General features: G+C 38.5%; 1 protein-coding gene across 2 annotated transcripts in view; it reads left to right on the top strand.

Annotated features, from left to right (window-relative positions):
- The first annotated feature begins 3,378 nt into the window (after positions 1–3,378).
- Positions 3,379–24,066, top strand: part of trim3b (tripartite motif containing 3b) — a 52,498-nt gene continuing 31,810 nt past the window's right edge. The window contains exon 1 of one of the 2 annotated variants that reach the window (XM_066650357.1): positions 3,379–3,451. The gene's annotated coding sequence lies outside the window, so the exon portion shown is untranslated. Of the gene's footprint in view, positions 3,452–11,496; positions 11,690–24,066 lie in introns of those variants that run through there. The other variant, XM_066650356.1, reaches the window with a different exon arrangement.

The following is a 24,066-nucleotide window of genomic DNA, read 5'->3' as shown; positions in this document are numbered from 1 at the left end:
TCATACACTTTGTATACGTCACCTGCTGGAATCAAAGGTGAGTGAGTTTTTCTTTGGTGATATTTCTGTCATGGTTTTTGTTAGTTTTTTTTTTTTTTACATTTCTAAATGACTAATTTCCTTATCCTAAAGCTTTGGTGGTGGGTGGATATAAAGTCTGTAGCAGAATCTTAACAGACAAGCTAACATTTTTATTTCCTCTGTGTGTTTAGAATTTAAGGAGGTGGGTCACACTCTTGTTGCTGAAACTTGAAAAGCTTTAGACTCAAAAGAAATCATAAAAATCTTCATTTTAAAGTGCTAAATTATTCATGCCATTGCCACCTGACACCATAGGACATGTTTCCAACAGTGGAGAGAGAAAACAAATCCAGTACCTAAGTGAAAGCGAAAACGGTCTCTGTAAAATATTGTGTAAGTATAATTGCTCTGTATATTTTCAGATGTGAAGCACCTTATGAAACTGGCTACTAACTCACATTTAACAAAATTGTCCAAAAGCTTTTCAGAGCTTCACACAAATGAGTGTCTCCCAGTTTCTTGAATTACAAAACTGCTTTCTTTAAAATGTCCTTAAGGATCAAAATTAAATGTACTGTAAGATATTTTTCCTCTTGTGTCTTCAGTTTAGTAAATCTGTATGATTCGGCTCACCGTACATTCTCCTAGGATATTGGGAAGCTGATTTAAAAATTCTTTTAACAGCATTACAGCATTTGTGTTCATTCTCAAAGCTTGTCAAAGGTGCCTGGCTCAAGTTACATAGTCACATTTCTAAACTTGGAGCTTTCATCCTTCAGGATTTAGTGTTAGGAGCACTAAGATTTGGTTTTGTATATTTGGGAACATGCATCGAATATTTTGGGATAATATAGTTTTTTTTATTTCAAAATATTTTGCTCAAAATACTTAAATCATGAAACATAAGCTTTATTTTATACATATGGCTAAAAGTTGTGGACACCCTGCATTATTAGTAAATACAGATACGTTAGATACTTTAAATTGCACCCATAGGTGTCAAATACATTCAACTCATGTACAGCACATTTTACATAAGCTGTCCTCAAAATACTTTTAGACAGATACTTAAGAAAATGCTTCCATTTGCCATATCAGAAAGCACAAAGTGAGAGAGGACACTGTGGAACAGCTGCACTTCAGCCTAAAGTCTCTATTCCCTATGTTAAGTGCAGGCTACTCATGTTTGAGTAGTGGAACTACTAGTGGAACTTTTTGGAGCGATGGAGCACAATCCTATAGCTTCACAACGGGTTGGGGTGGTGTTGGTGAACCAGATTTAGCCATCCAACATCATTACCAGACTTTACTTATGTTTCTGTGTCTGAATGGCATCAAATCCCCATAGATAATAGAAAGCATCTAGTGTAAAACCTTCCCAGAATAGTAGGTGCTGTTGCTGTAGCCAAGGTGGACAAACTGCCTGTTAAACATTTCAATTTCAGAGGAACCATTGGCCAAGAAAGTACATGCAGTGTTTGTTTATATAGAATTTTTTTAATTGAAATTGCAGTGAATGCTTGTTTATACACCCTAGGCACCATTTGATTTTTACACCTGTAGATGTCACCACAGAAATGCACCTCACAGGAGGTGCTGTGTTTGTGGAAATTGTGAAACATTTATTAGGTAGTATTTAATTCTCACATATCTCACACACTCGCACATATCTCGCACATATCTAACATCCAGGTCTAGTTGACCATACTAAATTTCATTTTCAGGAGAAGATTGCGTTTACTCCAGGCCTTGTCTCTACCACCTCAGTGACAGTATTTCTGACGGTGTACTCTCAATGGTACGTTTTCAGCACATTTTGAAGTTGACTTTTTTTAATATAATTGTAATTATAAACATTTAAATTGCTTTTATTTCATATACACCATTTCATCTCCAGGACTGTAATATGTTGTATTATTTTACCCAGTTCTAAAATAAAAAGGAGATGAGTGTGAAATATACCCTTAGAGTAAAGGAAAAAACGGAACTCTACACTGTTTGTACCTTTAGTGACCAATAATGTATCTGTATGACACCTTTTTTTGGGACGCCAGTTATTCAGGTAAATATCCACTATATTTTTGGATAATATGGCAGAACACCAAAATAGTGCATCATGTAGTGAATAGCGAAGTTTCAGACACAATGTCTAAACAGGATAAAGCGCAGGAATTAATGATATCTTTTGCTAAGACGATTTTTTTTTTCACAGCCAAATGTTACCTGGTCAGTGTCCTGCTGTAGGTGGTTGATGAGGTGCTGTGTGTGTTTAACATCTCAACCTGTGTCCAAATGGCTCCCTATTTACTATTGCGTATATATTTTTCACTATATAATGTACGGTTATAGGGAATTGAATTCAGTGGAGTGCACATGGGTTGCACACTGCTTTTTGGGATTGTTTGTGTGCCCTGAAAATTGTACACTGTTTTCAGACAGTACTACAAAATACAGAACCCCAAAATATGCACAACATAGTGAATGGGGCACAATTCTGGACACGGCATTAATCAAAAAGTCGTGAAAGGTGGGTGTTCTGGAGCTCAATAGTGTGAAAAAGTTATTTTATGTTTTTTGGGTCACTGCTGTCAAATGACCATGCCCAGGGGTTCTAGTGAGACATCACATAAGACATGTATATGGTGTTTCAAAGCTTCAGGCTTATGACTTTATTCCCACAAGGCAAAAAAGTGAAGATCATAGGTGATGATCTATTCACTGAAGCTAAAGTGAATTCTCCAAGTATGTTGAAACTCTTCAGCCTCTTCCTCTGACTTGGATAAAATGCCTTCACTTTGTATTTACTCCAGTGCTGCTGTGCCATGGCTTAATGTGGTTTAAAGACAATGCCTATGATTGTGGGGAACTGCCGTGTCATTTAGAGTGAAATGGTATGTTTGAGGGGAAAAAACGACTGTGTATGTAGCTGAAGTTTAACTCGTCTGTTTAATTACCACAGAAAGTCATTTAGTTTTGTAAAATGCAGTTAGAAGTCTCTAACGTGGGTTCCTACCTAAATAAAGTGGGTTCCGACCTAAATCTGTAAAAATAAGTAAATATTACCAATAATATACCAGGAATAACACAATATCCTCATTATTGGCTTTCAGCAAGATCAGATACTGAGTTGGATGATTAGTTGCACATCTCAACCACCACTCGAGGTGTAGGTCCGCTGCTCTAAAGACAAGTGCCTAGTGGCTTTAGACCCCAAACTGGCACTGGACATGTGCAGTGGCTTCAGAGAAACTCATTTTATTGAATGCTCATCTATAGATATTATATAAGCTGTGCTCACAAAACTGACTGCCTGAAATATTTCTTATTTCCAACCCTGTATCCCTTTTTTGTGCACAGGTTCCCATTAAACACCCACTGAAGTTGACTACATTTTGTCTATTACCCCCAAATCAGCCATCAATATGACTGGGTAAGTTGAAAAAGTAACCATTCCAAGACACTGTGAAATATCTGTGAAAAAGAAATATCTCTGATAATGAACTTAATGCATTATAAGCAGCATGTCAAGATGTGAGATAATAATAATAACTGCTAAAATGATGAAATCCAAATTACAGTTCCACTAAAGAATCTCAGCATCCAGATCTTGAGCATAGCTCTAAAAGGGATTAATTAATGGAGACTTCTGGTCCGGATCATTTTTCCTCAGTCATAATCCCCCTCCACAGTGGAATTCATGAGCTAGCCTACTTGCCTAAATGAATAATAAGAGCAGAAATATATTGTAAATGAAACTAGAAGTATTAGACAATGGAGTATGGGTCAGTGTTGCAGTGTGTGCACTCTTGGTCACAGAGGATAGAGGAAGGGTCATTACCAGACTCCCTCTTTGCCAGGAAGCAATGACGTGTGGAAGTGACTCAGAGAAAGCATGTCCACTCTGGTCATGAGTTATTTAAAAAAAAAAAAAATAAATAAAATATATATATATATATATATATATATATATATATATATCTGCTCCTGGCAAAAAATATATGATGCAATCACCATACTTAGTGGATGATCTCACCAGCTTTTTTTACTATGTAGGAAATAAATCACAAATGACACAATACAAATTTTGTTTAATAGAGCATTTTGGAACTAATTACATATATAAATTCAATATAGAGTGGTGCAATGAGATGAGTATGAACAAAATTATATATAATGAAATATTATAAAAGGATATAAAGGTTATTAAAAAGGAAAACATACAGGTAGTCTAAATGCACAACAAAACAAATGAAAAACAAATGGGTGCAATCAGGAATCAATGTCTGTGTCAGAAATATAAGAAATTGACGGAATTAAATGGGATTAACACACAGAAAAGGCCAAGCAAAAAATAGCATTAACAGCTAAATGGGAGAAAACAAGTTTACAGTGGTCTAAAGCAGACCTTGAGTGTGGACGATTGGATGAAAACTATATTCAGTGATGAATCACAAATATGCTTGAAGATGGTGGTTGTTTGGGCTGTTCTGATAAAAAACAGATAAGGACTAGGGGAAATGACAGTTTTTATTGCAGGTGTTTTATTTGTGAAGATGACTTGAAGAAGCCTGAGTAGATAAATATGTAATAATTGTACTTGTGTGTGTGTGTGTGTGTGTGTGTGTGTGTGTGTGTGTGTGTGTGTGTGTGTGTGTGTGTGTGTGTGTGTGTGTGTGTGTGTGTGTGTGTGTGTGTGTGTGTGTGTGTGTGTGTGTGTGTGTGTGTGTGTGTGTGTGTGTGTGTAGCACCTCATGGAATTGTACTGTACATACTGAACCACAGATAGGGACCGAGCCACATGAGGGTGCTATAGTGCCTGTTATCAGTGGCACTGTGTGACTTTGTTGATGATTCGATTAATATGGCCTTTGCACAAGTGCAGTCCAGATTTTATTTTTCTTTAACTGGATCTGGAAAAATGTGTAGTTACTTCACATCGATTGAACATTCTTGAGTGATTCCATACCTTTTGCTAGGGGTACTAACTGCTTTATTGTGGCCAAGATTATTTCTGTTACTATAAACAACACATAGATTTAATTGCTTCAGAACTTATGTTGGTCCTGCAGACTCTTGTCTGGATTGTTGACTTTAAGAGAACATGGCCACTCTCTTCTTCTCAAGCAACATTAGAATTAGGTATAATGCAGAGTACTGAAATCACATTTTCTGTACAAGGCTTGTAAAATTGCTGTAGCTGAAAATCAGCAAGGATGCCATACCATAGTTTAGCCCAATCCCATTTCTAATTTTTACCCCCAATTCTCAGTTTTGAGTGTCACCTCGCCTCTCTGTACTGAATTAAAAGGTGTGTCCAGACTGCAGTTATATCAGACAAGTGTTACAGTGCTGCAACCTGTAAAAAAATTTACATTTAGTTTAACTTAATGCCTTCAGAAGCATTCAACCATCGTGTTTCAGGAGCTTTTTCTTTGAAACTTTCAGTTCCAGCTTAAATGTTGCAGTACCATCAGGTGTGAGAATATACTTCCTTCACTATTTAAGGTGGAACTGGGAAATGACTGAATTTTATATTGTCTTATATTAAAACTGATAACACAATGGTTGTCATAGATTTTAAAGGAGAGAACACTGACATTTGTTTTTGGTTACTTTCACAGCCATCTTGCAGGTGATTCGCAAAGCATTCATGACCATCCATTCATTTAGAGTGTGCCTCTGAAAAATCTCTTTCAAAGGTCATATAGCCGTAACACTAGACCCTATCCCTCTAGCCCAGAAAGAATTTAGAAACTCAAAATGGAGGGGTAGGGGCAAGGGGTGAAATGGGATTCACCCATATTCTCATACCAGCCCTGCTAAGGCCTTTTATAGATATAAGTTTGTTAGTTGGCAGCACAGGAGATCGAGTCCCGCTCCAGGTGACTGTCTGTGAGGAGTTTGGTGTGTTCTCCCTGTGTCTGTGTGGGTCTCCTCCAGGTGCTCCGTTTTTTTCCCACGGTCCAAAAGCACGCGTTACTAGGTGAATTGGCAACTCAAAATGTCTGTAGGTGTGAGTGAATGTGTGTACATGTGACTGGCGCTCCCTCCTGGGTGTGTTCCTGCCTTAAAGCCAATGATTCTTGGTAGGCTCCAGACCAACCGCAACCCTGAACTGGATAAGTGGTTACGGACTGAATGAATGAATGAAAAGTTTATTAGAGGGTTGTGAAAAAACGAAAGCTGTACTGTAATTGGGCAAGGTATTGGTGCTACAGCTAGTGTCCTGTCACACAGCTGGTGTCATGGGGGAATTTGGTGTGTTCTCCTTGTGTCTGTGTGGATTTCCTCTGGTTGCTCTGGTTTTCTGCCACAGTCCCAAAAAACAAAAATGTTGGTAGGTAGAGTGGCTGTGTGAATTTGTCCACAGGCATGAGTGTGTGATGCCTTGTGATGGACTAGCACCCTGTTCTCTTGATGTGTTCTTGCCTCGCCCCCAATGATTCCAGGTAGGCTTTGGACATGCCACGGCCTTGATCCAGATGAAGTGGTTACAGAATGTGAGTTAATGAATGTACTGTAATGTATTAAGCAGTTTGGTCAATCAGATCCATTGCATGTGAATACAGAGAGAGGCAGGGCTGGTATTGGTTTTACAAATGTGACGACTGAACTTTGATCCCAGAGATGATTAAAAGAGACTTAGCTATAAAATGAGCCTTAATCCTCCAAACGTCTTTGGGATACAATAGACCTGTTCAAGAAAACAAAAACTCATCCAAGCACAAACCTCCACTGATTCAGAACTCTCCTGGTGCTGGTGAAATAAATAAGATTTAAATAATTTCTAAAAAGTGACGTTCACGATTGTAATAAAAAAGATTTCAGGTTTCTTTGCGTACTTTAAAATGTGTTTACGAAGACCCATTTTCGATAAATGGCTAAAAAACAGTGCCTTTTGCAACTGCTTGGTCTGGTATGCTAGGCTTTCATGAATCGAGATGAGGATATTGCTCTATTCCTGCTCCATAGGTGGGTAATATTGACAAATTTTTGCTGTTTCTGATCACTTAAGGTGGAATATCAACTAATTTGGGAGAAGAATAACTACAAGAATAAACAACAAAAGTGCTATAAAACTAAACAACTCGAGTTACAAATAGGTTTCTGTGGTAAATAGTTCAAATAGAGAGTAAAACTTACAGATAAACTTCAGCCACATACCAACAAGCCCTTCTGAACATAAACAAACCAGAGAGAACAGCACTTCTCTACAATTGTAGACGTCCCTTTTAAATATCATGAAACCCTGCGGATGAGTGTTTCTATGAAGTGTTAGCTTGGGTGCCAGACAGTTAGTCATAGCACTTAACTGCTACCTGATAGACAAGCCATATACCCACTCCTACAAAACTGAACTCCCCTGGTTCCTGTTTCTTTATTTCTTCATATTGGTTATATGGCCAGAAGAGTGTGGACACTTGCTTATCCAAAATGAAATCAAGGATAGCAAGATGTTCCTCCTTGCTAAAGTAACAGACTTTACCCTTCACAGTTCCTCCACAGCTTCATCCCCTTAGGACCTAATCAACCTCAAAAAAGAACCTCCTCACCTCCATTTGCTTTGAATAATTAAATTTGCAGTTTATAACACATACTGCAGTGTCCATAATCACTGTATTCACTGTAAATACATCAGTGAACCTTCAGAATAAGACTTTTACCCCACTTTCTTACATGTAGTCACTGCGCATATGTACGTACTGCTGCAGCATATTATATTATGTAAATGTCATATTAGGTAAATATGTATTGACACTGAACATTCACTGGAGTAGGAACACCTACTTTGTGTCCTACCTACACTCATTGTGCATTTTGTGTTAGTATGGCGGTGTGTTAGTATGCTGGTATGAATGGATCAGACACAGCAATGCTGCTGGAGGTTTTAAACACTGTCCACTCAGTTAGACACACTTACCTCATTGGTCCACGTTGTACATATAGAGTAAGACACAGTAATTGTGCAGTTTGTGAAAGTCATCTTCTAGTCTTTCATCAGGCCCACAAGATGCTATTAGCCGGATATTTTTGGTTTTTGGACAATTCTCAGTCCAGCAACGACACAGGGCCTTAAAAACTCTAGCAGCTCTTCTGTGTCTGATCCATTTGTACATCTAACAGCGCAACACAACTTAGGTGTTCCTAATCCAGTGATCATTCAGTGTTCGTTTAATATATATATTACCATACATATATATATACTACCATAATTTAAAATTCTCTACAGCTACATGGGCGTAGCCACGGGTGGGGCCTGGGCCACCAAGTCAGCCATTGCTAATTCCTTGTGTGTGTGGGTTCACGTGCGCAGACACACTCTTCTTCCTAGCTGCTCAATTCACTCGGAGCTGGAGCATAAGGGGAGGTCATAAAGCATGAGGCACACAAGATGCTGCTCCATCTTTTTGTGAACTGCTTAAAGCACATGCCTCCCCCCCAGTGAACAGCATGAACCCATCCACTTTATGGCTTTATGTAATTGTTATTGTAACCTCTTCAATGAGTCTACCAGTTCTCTGCTTTACTTGGATGATGCTGCTGCAGGCTACTGATATATATATACACACTTACACACACACACACACACAAGAGATGGGAGGGGTAAGTGGCAAGCAGCCATCTAGGCTCTGCTGCACTGGATGCAGTCTCCATGGCAACATGGCTCATTCGTACAATCAAATCCAGGCCTTAAGCCTGAGCCCCGCCCCCTCCTCTCCGTCCTCACACAATCTTTCTTTTCACTGGCTGAGACACTCAACACCACCCCCAAAGCCAAAGCCCTGGCTACACCCTCATTCCACTACAACCGGCTTCTTTTTTCTGCCCAGAACTGTGAGTGTAGCAATAGGAGCGTGGCAGGAGATGTAGGTGCAGAGGCCTGCTAGCTATATGGTGTAAACACAGTCCAATCTTTCCACTCTGCTAAACAGGAGGGATATTTATAGCTTGTTTGATAGCACGGTATGTTGCAAATGTCATTTCCAAGCTGCTGTTTGTGTGCGCTCTTTCTCTTATGGTCTACGATTCTTATTGTGTAGGTCTTGATATTATAGGCCGAGGTGAGCATTGCCTACTGCTCAGTGCAGAGGCCATGCAAAGCCAGTGCTGTGAATGGTCCCTCATCTTGGAAAATATTTGCATGCTTGTTTTCCATTTTAACAGAGCTGTTTGGACCAAACTGTGGACAGAGCACCAGGAAAGCAAATTCTTATCCAGCCGCAGACACACACACACACACACACACACGCCACGGTTTCACACATTCAATCCACCTACTAATGTCACATTTTACACTGCATGGTACCTACTCTACTCAACTCTACATGTTTCTACTCCACTGTGCTCATGGTTGATTTTTCACTATAGCCACCCCTCCTCTCTTCCTGAAAATGTAGATAGTATCATCCCAAAACGCTGCCTCTTACAGGAACCGTGGGCTTTGGAAAGCACCAAAACTGCAGCAGTAATTTTAAGCAGTTCATTGTTCATTCACATGGAGTTGTTGTTTGGGACTGAACATGTTCCATGTCCCAGATGAGTGTAGTTTTCATTCCTTGTTGCCGTGTGCAGCTCTTGCGGGAGATTTCGTCGGCCACCAGTCCAAGGAGCATTTTTACCTCTTCAAAAAAACACAGAGTAATTTTACAACCTGCCATTTTGTGTGGGAAATAAACAAATGTGATCGGTACTGAAGCATGAAGATTTTACAAACGCCTCGTTTGTGCTGGATGTCTGTATTTTATTGTATAGCCAAGTCTCTTTGGCCAGTCAGCACTCTGCTGTTTGCATGTCCAGGTTTATTCTCTAATTGGCTCTCTTGGAACCACGAGGAACTAAAAAGTGTCTGGTACGAAATTTACATTTATTTTTAGATTGAAGGAGGGAACCCATGCAGACACAGCCAGCTCAATTGTTTTCAAATTGCTGCCAACATATCACTAGACAATTTGAAACGCTAAGAGGAGAACACTAACTGGCCAGTTCTGATATGTTAGCTATTATATGCTCACACTCATGTGGCATCACCAGGGACTGAAATTTTGATCTCTTAATGATGGAGCCAGTGCATGAAGGAACACTATGTAATATTTTTACCTTAATATTACAGCTTCAAAATCATTGTGACAGTAATTGGTAGAAAATGTCTCTGTCATGTCATTGCTTCTCCACATTCAGCACTGCAGAAACAGCACTATGTATCTTTCAGAAGAGGGTAGGAAACCACCCACTCCCTTCCATTTTCCATTGATTTCCATTTGAATTAGAAAGCCCCAGGAGCAAATTATATATAAATAATTTGTTTTTGTATTTTTTTTGTCATTAAAAAAAAGAATATATATATATATATATATATATATATATATATATATATATATATATATATATATATTTAGTTATATTATGTATATTATATATTTAGTTATATTATGTATATTATATATTTAGTTATATTATGTATATTATATATTTAGTTAGTGCTTCTTTATACCAGCAAGGTCACCACAATCACTGCGACATGACTATTAACATAAAGGTTTATAGTGCTTAACTATTTTTAATTGCTGACCAGTAATTGACTGACTTCTCCACATTCAGCACTGCAGAAACTGCACTATAACTTTTAGAGAATGGTAGAAGTCTCAGGAGCACATAATAAAAGAAACACATTCCTAAATGGCACAAAAAAGTACTTAAAGTTTCTTTAAACCACCACAAAGTTTTATAGTGCTTAACTATTTTTAGTCACTGGCCAGTGTCTTCTACCCCTACTTCTGATTGTAGGTCACTCTTACCTCACCTCACATTTGCTTGTCCAACTGACACTCCCCTCTTCCTTTCATCTCTATTTCTGTCCCATCCGAGATCCATTCCTCCAAGTCTGGCCTTGCATTCTAATAGCCTACCGCCGGTTCTGCTGAAATACAAAAGCCTCTTTCACAATGGGCCTCACATGATCACTGTGTAGATGCCTTCATCATACAAGGGGAGCCATTGATTTATCGGCCAAATGATTTCGCAAAGACATGTCTCTCTAATCTCCACTCGAAGCATTAATCTTTCAGGCAAGATAAGGAGAAGGGGCTAACCTTTTTAGGATAGTGATGACCACCCTGCTTTGCTTTTCTTTTATGTTTGTATTACACACACACACAGAGTGAGAGAGGAAAATCTGGTGGAGCAGACATTCCGCACCATAGAGGAATATCTCTCTCTCTCTCTCTCTCTCTCTCACACACACACACACACACACACACTCTCACTCTCTCGCTCTGTGTGTTTCATTGGCTATCCACACCCCCTCCTCTCCTCCTCAGAGCCAATATGCTCCCACCATCTCTACTCTCCCTCCCTCTTTCTCTCTCTCTCTCTCTCTCTCTCTCTCTCTCTCTCTCCCTCTCTCTTACACACACTCTTGCTCTTGCTCCCTTGCTCACGCCCTGCTGCTTGCTTACCTCCTTGGCTTCTCTTCTTTACTGCCTTTCCTCTCTTCTCTTCCTGATCCTTTTCTATTTTTGTTTTGGTTTGTCTTACTGAGCCATACGTGGATGTGGATGTGTAAGGATGGGTGGATTTCTTTCAGGAAGACTACACTGATGCTGCACTGAGCCTTGTCTTTCTTTTTTCCCCTCTCCCTCCCTCTCTCCCTGCTTCTGCAAAATCTCACGTGAGTACTGCGCTGGGGAGTTCCCACACGTCCTCTCTTTTACCCTCACCTATAGTTTCCATGTAATTATCAATCTCCATTTTGTGTCAGTAGCTCTCACGCTCTCTCTCTCTCTCTCTCTCTCTCTCTCTCTCTCTCTCTCTCTCTCTCTCTCTCTCTCTGTGTGTGTATGTGTGTGTCTCTATCTGTGCTTTCTCTCTACCTGTTTCTCGCTGTGATCCTATGCATTTAGTTTTTTCATATGTGATGTGTATTGCATTGGTATGAATAATGTATGTGTCTGGCCCTACAACACACACGCACACACACACACAGACACACACACACAACCCCTTACATCAACCACAAGCATCTATAGAGCACGCTGCCTCTCCCAGCTTATGTAAAACATCAGAGGTAGCAAAGGTTGTGTGTGTGTGTCTGTGGATGAGTCATTAAACTAATCAATATATTTACAGTTTTTAAAGCTTAGAATAAGGGTAATGATTAAGGATTAGGCAAGAAGGCAATATAAGGGTAAATCTCCATAATATTAAAGGAAATATATATAATAGCACCATAAAGCAGAAAACAAATATATTTGTGTGTGTGTGTGTAGCAGTGTTCATCTTTAGCTCCACCTGTAAACACACTGCTCTCTTCTGGTCACTGTTCTGAGCACATATGTAGAATGTGTTTGTGTGTGTGTAACACCAGTGGGCTGTCATGTTATCACTTCTGGCAAAATAATACCTACTACAATGCCCTGTTAACCTTATTAATATATTTCTGATACATTACCATGTATATAAAATACACAAAGGACTTTTGATATCAGTGACTTAAAAAAATGACTGTACAAATTGTAACTAGTCGAAGATATGTAATATTAAATACTGTATAAAAGTAAAAAATAAATAAATAAATAAATCACCCTTGATTTCCAAGCAAAAGGAGACCTCCAATAATTAGTATATTAACTTCAGGAATATTTCCCACATGTATAAAGTTCAGCTTTAGAAGTTGGTTTCAAGGTCCATTTTTTTTGATCCAAGTGATCCAAAATACATTTAGTGATCTTGTAATCTGGTAATCTGATATGATCAATCCATTGTTGTGAGAACTCAAGAAGCTACAGATTTTGTACAATTTTGTCTGTTTCATTTTTCAGCAATGTTTTAAGAATTTTTTTATACTGTTGAATGTTCTTCTTCCAAAGGAAGTATGGACAAATACTGATGTGGGTTTTCTTTAGGTATGAAATATCTGATGATAACAGTTTTGGTGTTCTGCCAGGTTTCAGGTGGTTGTTAGGAGACCCAAATCCTTTATTCTCCCTCAGGTTTGTAGAGATGCTTCCTTCCTTCCTGATTTATGAAACTGACAATCTAATATCTCATTTCCTCTGAAATATCCCCGGAAAGATGATCAGAAATGGAATGTATTGTTCATCATATTCCCTGTCCTGCCTATAAGTGTAGTGGAGCACATATCTTTGACTGTGTGACTGCATTTGTGTATGTGATTCAGCAGTGTTTGATAAGACAGCACACAGCACTGGAAACAGACTGCCTCTTGCTCTGGCTTATCTTCAAGAATAGAATCAAAGCCACAGTTTGACATATGTGTTGTGGCATCTGTGAACTTTTGGGCAAATCCCATGTGCTCACATTGAGCTGGTTTTGGGTTCTGACTTCACAGAATGCAATGGTGGATTATGTCTTTTTAGGCACGTTTGTCAAAAGTGACAATTTTGTGGACATTTTTCATTGCTTGTCCAACTAAAAATGTGTCAAAGCACTGGTGAATTATTTATTGAAGTCCTTATACAGGCTGTAGAGCGCATGGCAACTTTCACAGATCAGTGGTGGATAATGTACTTGGATCAGGATCAGACTTGATGAATGTTAATAATCCAGCCTGGCCTGAATGGGTGGAGTTCTATCATCATTGACAGAAAGAAGCTTTAAGTCATTTCTATTGCTATGAGAGTTCAGAAGTGTAGGCATATGATATGTGTAGACAATGAACACCTAGTTCTGCTGTTTTTTGGGGTCTAAGACCTGCAGAGTTTTGCGTGTTATGGAATAAATATTGCTTTCAGTTTTTCAGATCTTTGTCAGAGATTGTCATGAAGCTCAGTTCTCTCTGGTCGTTTACATTCTTTTAAGATGGAACAGTGTGTTTGAGGGGGAAAATGAAAATGATGTTTGTACATGGCAAGAGTTTAACTGTTAAAGTTTTTATAACTCATGTTTAACTCCAGTTGTTTAGTTCAATAATGCAGTTAGCCGTCTCATGAATTTGGAGACATTTCCATTTGGAGTGATCAGAAACAGCAGAAAAAAAAGTCAATATTACCTACCAATGGAGTAGGAATAGAACAATATCAACATCTCAGCTTGTGTTTTTTAATGTTTCAGTTCTTGCCGTTGTTTAAAAATGCTGCAGATGTCTCTGCCATGAGCAGAGAGAGACAGAGAGAGCAAGCATACCAGACAGAGACACTGAGGCTTCGTATACACATTAGGTTTCAAACGCACAAAAAGACTAGAGAGCTAATGAATGGTGAGGAAACATCATCTGAATGTTATAAAAAGTGTTTTGATTACGATCATTAATGTCTCCTTTAAGGCTGATTTATGTTTCAGCCCTGACTGTCTTTATATATAAGAAGCATGACTTGACTTTTACAAGTCAGTTGCATTTTCTGCTTCTCACTATTCTGGCAATCCCAAAGACATATTTGATGCTGAGGTCATTTCCAATTCTCGGTAATAGCTTCTGGACCACTACATGCTCCTGCAGACCCACAGTTTTGACTTGCTGTCTCACAGCGAAGGGAGGGACAGAAATGCCTGGGGATATATATATATATTTTTCTTCAGATCTGAAGCAATAGTTTATTTTCCTCCCATCTCTCAACAATGAAAACATTTGTTTATCTGATGGTGACACTTGTGGCAGTCTAGTCCCCACTGTATCTGTCTTTTAATCATTTTTCAAATTCCAGTTTTCACAGACTTTCTATGACCTCCCTCTTCTTTTTATAAGTTGTTTATCTGCAAAAATATCTCCTGGAAAGTATAAAAAAACAGGAAGGGTGGCCTCTGACTTTAGCACAGTACTATATGATAACATTACATTTGAGCTCTTTAAAAACACCCATATTTTCAAATGGGTTATTATATGTTGTAGGGAAATGATCTCTGATACAGTAAACAATATTTAAGAACTGACCATTCTGACAGGCATGGGCGTAACCTTTCTATGACAATGAATAGTGCAGGGGAAAAGAAATGCAGGCCGGGTGTTTCCTTCAATTCACCTGCTTCTCAAATCTACGTTCCCTTAAAAAAAAAAAAAAATCAAGCCCTTAGGCATAAAGGTTCTGTGAAAAGTAATCAGTGCTATGAAAGAATTTAAGAAGTTTATTATAGCTCTTTGTTCATTTTATGGCAGTTTTTTCTTGCAATAATAAATCAGCACTGTTGTTTAAAACATTTGTAATGTAACTTTTCTCATTATTACTTTTTTAGATTAAAAGTAATCTAAAATCTAAATATTCATTGCTGATTAGAGAGACAACTGAGAATTGTAGACCACAATGGTGTTTGATGCTTAACTAAAACCACTGAATTACATTTAATTTTGTGTTCCTATCAGCTGACATTTTCAAATATTGTGTTTCAAATTGCTATTGGCAACACGTTTCTTATTAGTTGGCCCCTAACGATAATCTTCTCATTAAAGTCAGGTGTAAATTCTCAAACTGTGCTGGACTAGTATCCTAGAGGATCAGAAAGACATCCTCCAGTGTGACCATTTGCAATGGTCTGTTGCTTCTGAGTGCGTTTGTGAAGCGATATGGGACCAACAAATATAAGAGGATGGATGTGGGAACTGGCATCTCCCACTGCTATGGACTTGATGCCAGCCAGAGAAAGTGCGAATCTCACATCACCTTGACCATATAACACTTTCAAAATCAGCGAGAGCAGTGTGGTGTTTGTGAGAGTCTGTTTGCTGTGGCTGTACTGAAACAGATATGACAGCCAAGATTAAGAAAGAAATAAAATAAAAATCAGAAGACACTGGACAGCTTAATTAGGCAAATTTTGACTTGTTTTGGAGGGATATTGAATGTAATGATCAGTTTCAGCCACTATGTGACTTCATATGTTTTTTTTTTTTGACTAGTTTGACTAGCAAATTAGGCCTGGGGCTGATCATAGATGTTCAGCAGAACCTACTTTCCAAGCTGTATTATAATATATAAAAGGCTTATATTAATAATAATATTAGAAACAATACACTGTATTATAGCACATTTCAAACATTTAAAATGCAGAATAAAGTTCTCTTCATACAAAGAGACCACAGATGAAAAAACAAACAGAAAAATAATGACCAAAATAAATAAATAAAAAATACTCTACATATATATTCTCTGACTCTTCAAATGCTGTGTTAACCCTCAGCGACCTTGTGTTCATCTAAGCAACTGTCTAAAGATCTGAAAATGACTGTAATCAATGTCCACAAAAAAGTGAAGGCTATAAGAAGCAAGCAAAGTTCTGTTTGCGGTTTCTGCCCTGCAGAATGTTATTGAGAAGTGGTAGTTCAGGGGGATTATGGAGATCAAGACAAGCTCTGAAAGACCTTTTCTGGAAGAAATCTCTGCAAGTGTGCTGGCATTAAAAGGTGGATTGAAACTGAGTCAGGAGTGTGGCTGCACTGTTCCATTGTACAGGTTTATTTGCCCAAACCTCATCTTCATCAGTAGAAACCATTATGGGTGGCCCTTCAAAACTCAGCGTTTGAAGTATGCTACGGAAGACCCAGTCAAACCAGATGAGTTTGGAAACAAGTGCTGGGAACTAAATTAGTTACAAATAGGAGTCTTTGGTGGCTAACAATGAAAGTACACTTGGAGGAAGTAAGGAAATGCTTTTAATTCAAAGAAAACCATGCCAGCCATGAAGCATGGGGGTGGATCTGTCATGCATTCGTGTTGGCATTGCCAATAGTTTTCAAGTTTACCTGGTAGAAACTAAAACAAGCCAGGTTTAAAAAATCACACAGTTTATACACTGCATAAGACAAAAACTCCACCAATGCTAGCAGCCAAAGTCGTTTTGTTTAACCTGTATGACTGGGGTTTTTTTTAGTGGTAGATGTAGATGGCTGTTCTCTTGTTGTCTATTACAGGAACCATCCACAATGTTGATATTTGTGTGACTAGGGATGAGACCTATTTCACTCCTTTCCCCTACCACTTAGCCCCCACTATACCCCTCCCCTATTTTGACTAGTGGTAGGTTGCCTGAAAAGAGGTATAGGGCCATATACCCCTTGAAATGGAGATTACTATTAGTATACAGATGTTTCAGTAGTTACGTAAAATTCATAGATCCAATATAAACACTGAAGCGGTTACATTCTAATGCATATGGCTACTTGCGTGATTTAATGTGGAACTTTCAAACAAAAGCAGATTAAGCTGATAATGCACTGCTCTTGTTGGGTTTGGATGATGTAATCGGCTCTTGGAAGTTTGTTCCATTTTGTAATGGAAAATTTTAAACATACAACTTGCAACTCAACAACAAGGGGTAGTGATAAAATTAAGAAATGGGATTCACCCTATAATTACAACAGTGTGCAAGCACAAAGTGATAGTTGCGGTCAGTAATTATAGTTCCAGTTTTGGCCCAGTAATAGTAAGCAAAAGTGAAATCCATTCTTCAAATGAATAATAAATTGTCTGTTGATTTTCACATGTTTGGCCTGGATGCTATAGTACAGTTCAGCATACAGATGTTGGCAGCCACGCCTCAATCTTTCTCAGGGCATTGTTTGATTGGCAGGTATGAGTAGGTTACTGTCTGAACCTGTCGGAGCTAAGGATTGATCTTCAAGCATCCTCACTGCAGGGAAGCCATTATGACAGGGACATTCTCACCTGTGGATTTTTTTTTTTTTTTTTTTTTTTTTTTTTTGAGGATTTAGTTAAGGGTGAAAAGCAAGGTGTGGCTGACATGTAGCTTCCTCAGGCCTTATACCAGTTTTAGTCTCAAAGACTATATCCTCAAAGACTGAAAGGATAAATGTCAAGGATTACCACAGATTACTAACACATACAGGGTAAATGTAATGCTTTTCCAACTGCACACAACATATCATACATAATAGAAGATTTTACAGTATCATTCTCTGTAATATTTCTCACATACTGTGTGTATGTTATCACTGGCCACTTACTTAGTTCCTACTGCTAGTGGACAGAGAGTGTAGTCTATATAATGTAGTGTATAACCAGCCTCTAAACCTTCATCAGGAGTCTGTTTTTGGCCATAGAACTGCTGCAGACAGGATATATTTTCATGCAAGCTTCTAATGCCACAAGCTCCTTATGGAACTGGTTTGTGTTTGAGGGAAATAGCTGAACCGCTGAAATGCTTGGGTCTGTGTCCCTGTAAAAGTGGTCTGAATGCCGCTGGCACCATTAGAACTTACATGAGTGCTTCATGACGAAAATGCTTCAGACAAATGACAGTGTGTCTCTTTGTTATGTATCTACCATGTCACCAACTACTCAAAGTCACCGCAGTGTTAAAATTGCACCACCAGCCAAATAATAATTGCTAAACAGCAATGCTTTGAATGGATTAGAGAGGGGCTGATGAATTAGAAAAATAAATAGATATGCTATAGTCAGTAACATGTAGTGAGTAGTCAGTAGGGGACACTACATTGACACTGTGATGTAATTTTAATTAATCATTATCTACAGAAATGTAATTTTACTGCAAAAAAGAAAACAATTCTTAAATGTTGTAGTCATTTCCATTTATTATATAAATATTATATAATAAAAAAATAATAATTTCCACAACAGCAATAATATCTATTTCTGTTCCAAATATAAATTTTACATGGAGGCTATTATTCATTCTCTTTACAGATGTTGCAAGAGATATAACAGTATACTGGAACAAATGTTTAACTGCATTTTAAAAAGGATATCCTAAATCTTTTGAACAAATAGTAATTTGACAGCTTTAAAATGCTTGTAGAACTAGTTTTAGAGCAAACTCAAGGACTCAAGGAAGCATGGCAGCTTGCATCACACACTTGCCTCAGACTCTAAGGGAAAATAAGTAAATCCATATATAGTTTTCCTTATGTTTTTTTCTGACACTATATTTAGTTTTTAAAAAAACAAAAAGACAAACACAAATACACTCATGCATTCCGAATTAGTCATTTAAATGTACATTAAGTGAGTCTTTATTACTGCCAGAGAAAAAAGTGTGAGTGACCATTTATGCCATCAAGCATGTGACTCGCTCATACTAGAATATCCTTACACCCACCCTCAGCCAACTGCCCCTTTCTGAGCCCAGGCTCTGTGTTCTCCTGAGTTGCAGGAGGTTTGTTGACTCTGGCTTCTGCTCTTTAGAATTATGCATTTATGCCTGGTCTGCTATAAAGGGTACAATGCAAATGATGATCTTTCCAGGGGTGTTTGCACACACTGTTGACATACCCTAATTGATTGTGTGTGGGATGCTTTTTGCAGACAGGGAGGATTAATGAAAGATCAGGCAAGCTCCATGTACTGCAGTGTAGGCAAAACAGAGAGTTTTGCCTAATGTTTAGCAAAGTTGTACCCAATAAACAAGCTGTTTGCCATGGCTAATTGACTTTATTATCATTTAATCACTATAAAATCCCCGCTAGTGCTATACACAATGTGACCATCTAAATGAGCTTGGCTCGAACCATTCTTTAGCCTTCAGTTCAAATTTTAACAATGATAGTGTGTCGTGGAAAAGCTACTTATGATCCTGAATGGTCTGTAGATATTGCAGATGCTAGGACACATTTATTAACACACAACATATAATGTTAGTTGCAAGTTTGTCCAGAATATTCTTATCTGAATAGTTAAAAGAATAATACTATTCTGGACAAACTTGCAACTAAAGTTATATGTTGTTTGTTAATAAATGTGTCCTAATATAAATTTAACAAAACAAGAAATTGTGTAACCCTTAATGAGTATGAGATGGTATATTAATTACTTTGAACATGACTATAAATATTTAGCACACTTCACTAACATGAGCTTTTTGAAAATTCTAGTGAATTGATGGAGAGAAAACACTGACGTGACGTAAGGAAGAAATATTAGCATGGGCAATATCTACAGATATCTATAGTGTTGCAGTCACGCAGCTCCAGGGACCTGGAGGTTGTGGGTTCAAGTTCCTCTCCGGGTGACTGTCTATGAGGAGTTTGGTGTGTTCTTCTTGTGTCTGCATGGGTTTCCGCCGGGTGCTTCAGTTTCCCCCCCAGGGTCCAAAAACACAAGCTGGTAGTTGGATTGGCGACTCAAAAGTGTTCATAAGATAATGTGCAAATATTTGTCATTGTACAATAAAATGTGTCTTCCACATTTAACCCATCTCTGGCAGTGAACACACACACACACTAGTGCCACACACACTAGTGCACTAGGGGTTTTGAACACACACCCAGAGCGGTGGGCACCCAGGGATCATTTGGGGGTTTAGTGCCTTGCTCAAGGGCACTTCAGATATGGATATTCCTGCCGGTCCTGGGGGTCAACCCAGCAACCTTCTAGTACCAAACGTGGTCATCTACCCATTAGGCCAAGGCTGACCCATAGGCGTGAGTCAATATGTGTATGTGTGTGTCACTCTTCGAATGACTGGAACTTCAAATCTATGTGAACCTTGCAGATATGGATCACAAATTCCTGGCCAATCACAATCTTTTAGAAGCAGCAAGGGAATGACATGGAGGAACGCTGAGTCATATTTTCACCTCAAAATTACAGCTTCAGAATTATTGTGATGATTCACAGACCTGTGATAGGGAGAATAGACTCTGTCTTTGCTACTCTGGGCTGTTTTGGGTAGTAGACCACCCCTCTCTCCCTTGAGTTTGGGACACTTCCAATGTAGGGGGAGCCCAGGAGCAAAAATGTTTCTTTAAAAGTAGGCATCAGGTTTCCTGATTTGTTTTATAGATTTCATGGTCAAACTTGTGAAATGTTATGTAGATTATGTTTTCCATTTTGTGTGATATAGTATCATGCCTCCTGTTTTCTGGCATGACACCTTCATTTTGAGGTGTTCTTTTTGGATCAATGAAGGCGGTCACACTAATTTCATTTGGGGATAATTATATGAATTTTTTGTGTGCTGTTTAAGAAGAGACACAGAAAATTATATCTGCATCTGTTTTTCATATTTGCAGAATGATAATGTAGTTTTCAGTGCCCTGAGCAAGTGTCACTGCTTTTTATTTTCCAATGCTGTGTGAAAGTCAGGGTCCCTCACCTCATTCTCCATTTCTCCTACCTGTGCAAGCGAACAAACAATAGTTCCACCACCCTGTCTCTAAATCAGAATGAGGACCACATGCATAATTCAGGCTTCTAAACATGTAAACATTGCTGTATGCAAGCAAGTTTGTCCCAGTGCACCGGCAGCTGGCCTGCCATCTGCACTCTGACTCAACATGGCCAGCGGTGTATAGATGCCCTGCAGACATGCGCTATATAGGCAAAAGACATTGTTTATATAACACATCCAGGTCTACAATGTGATTCTACAAAAATGCATATATGAGCAAAGCATGGAGACTATTAACAACGTGAAATAGCTTGGCACCACAGGTTATAGTTAATAAGCTAACCGCAGAAATGAGTATTATACTGGTAAAGAAGAATTGTTATTAGTACTGTATTATTATTTTTCAGTTTATAAAAAAACAATTACACCATGTAATGTAGTGGTTTTTCTACTGTGAATGAGTGTTGTTGGGCACAGTAGCTTTGTTTTGTTTCACACATCATAGGACGCTGTGACAGGGCAAGTTGCAAGTTGATGTGTATGTTTTATTGCCTGTGGTGGTGTATTCCCCTCCCCTCACACACAGAGTTATTTAAAGGATCAGATTATTTCTGGCCCATCTCGTTTACCCTGCAACACGCGCCTTTCCTTCAGGAATATTCCCACAGTAAAGAGCAAGGGGGGAGGAAAAGAAAGAGGAGACATGCGGATATGCCACACTGGGCATAGACCACAGTCAGAATCAGGCCCAATTAGAAGCTCAGCGCGCGCGCACACACACACACACACACACACACACACACACACACACACACGCACAGACGCACAGACGCACAGACATCACTCGTGCCTTAGCATTAGAGTAGGGCCACGTGCACTTGGCCTCTCCGTAGGCAGCATGAGTCAAGTCAAAGGTCTTTCTGTCATCTCCAGCCTCAGTGTCTCACTGATACTCTGCATTCATTACTTCACCACCGATGCTAACACTAGAAAGGAAGAGACAGTCATTTTGACCTTTTTGAAATTTTGAGATATAATAATTTTCACATAAAAAACCCTCATGTCCAAAGAGCTGTGACTTTAATTATATTGGAGCATGTTTTAGTCTAGCATTTGTTTTGAAATTATTATTATAAATCATAAAAGTATTCTGAGCACATAAACCTGGAATAACCAGGTCATTTTGACGGTTTACATTATGAACAATCTCTCGTTTTCCCAAGCCCGCTGTCTTTACCGCTCTTCCAGCATGTCAGTCGTTACCTTGACAACACGGCTACAGTTTACCTCAGAAAGCATCCTGTAAAAACTTAGCTAAAAAAGAGTGAATCACTTTGTTCGAATCACATAAAAGCAAAGATTGCTCAAGCAGTGTTCCACGCTACCATTTATGCATTATGTTTATAAAAAAAGTGTTCAACTTGTTGTGTAAACCATATTTACGTGTTATTGTTCTTCATATTTACAAGTAATTTTTAAATGATTTTTATTGTTATAATTGTTAATTCACAGTAAATGTAAAACATTATATATCCATATATTACAATAGTATACTAACCAGTACTGCACATTAAATATGATCAATAAATAGAATCATTAATACAATTTATTATTGTCTTTCTGACATTTCATAACCTATTGTAACAAAATTAACTTATTTATTTAGTTATACTGTTCATAAATACGCATGCAAATATTAGCCAATATTCGTATATTTGAATATACGCAATAGAAAAACATTGTCAATATGAACCCTTGCAAGCTCACTATGCCCAGTGCCATGTCTGAGTGCCAAGTTATGCCACCTGCACTCAGCCAGAAGCAGTGGAACCATGCTCTCAGGAATGGTGAAGCTCTGTCCAGGACATTTCAGAGGCACTGATGTGATTTTAGTGGCATAGCACTCATGAATTGTGAGAAATCCTGCTTCTATTTACTTGAAGCTGTATCGTTGTTAAAGCAAAATGTTTTGGGCATTTTAGTTTTGCAGTTAATTTTTCAGTGAGACCACGAGAAAGTGGTGTTTCTGACTATAGTCTATATGCTGATGACGCATTTACATTTACAGCATTTAGCAGATTACTCTTATCCAGAGCAACACACAAAAGTGATTAGCCTTCATGTCATGAACACCATGTCATATATAAGGGGTCTTTTATGGCAGATGTGGAGGTTTTCTGTTAGAATCATGTTAAAATACAAGAAGAGCTACAAATATGAAGGGTGTAAAGTTGAAATGTTTATGTTTAGAATATGCAATGTCCTTGGTTTGTAATGTGCAGAGTGCAAGTTGCATTTAGCTAGTATTGTCTCAGAGGAAACTGAGGGTTCAGCATGGAATGGAATACACTACAGAATAATGTCAGACAACACACATTCAGATTTATGCTGCATTAAAATATCAGAATAAGTCTGTAATCAGTTGTAAAAAAACAAACAAAAACACATTATACACTGACTATGCTCAAACAAACACAGATATCAAGTTTTCATCGGCTAGAAGAATAACTTGGAACATTACATTCCCTTTTAATGATTCATAAAAATGAAGGCCTGGACCATAGAAGGTAATAGCAAAGATGAATTTTGGCTTAACATACCACCAAGGTCAACCTCCTCCCCCTTCAGGGTGCGCTCTCACTCTCTCTCTCTCTCCCTTGCACTCTCTTGCTTTGTGGTGTCCTGGGACTCTGCTCTGTTGAGTCATTTTTCCCTTGTGATATTCATGACACAGTATTATGTAAGAGGAGAGGCCTGCAGGCTGCATTACAGCAAAGAAGATTGGACTTGTGTCTTAATGACACTTTCTCTAAATTTGACCTAATGCGATTTCATAAACTGCTGTCCCACACAATGATTACATCTCTAGAGATGGTAGGTATATTAGACTTGCCTAGATTCAACCACAATACAAAAGGAGGCTGCTTTTGTGGGTGAAGTCCATAGACTAGGAAGATTGTGTGTTCATGCCTGTGGAGTTTTAGCTTGTGTGACGCCCTGGGCAAACCC

This window comes from Hoplias malabaricus, chromosome 18 (genome assembly GCF_029633855.1).
Source record: "Hoplias malabaricus isolate fHopMal1 chromosome 18, fHopMal1.hap1, whole genome shotgun sequence".
Taxonomy (NCBI): Eukaryota; Metazoa; Chordata; class Actinopteri; order Characiformes; family Erythrinidae; genus Hoplias; species Hoplias malabaricus.
The sequence above is the reverse complement of the archived record's forward strand: the minus strand, read 5'-3'. Positions and strand labels throughout refer to the sequence as shown.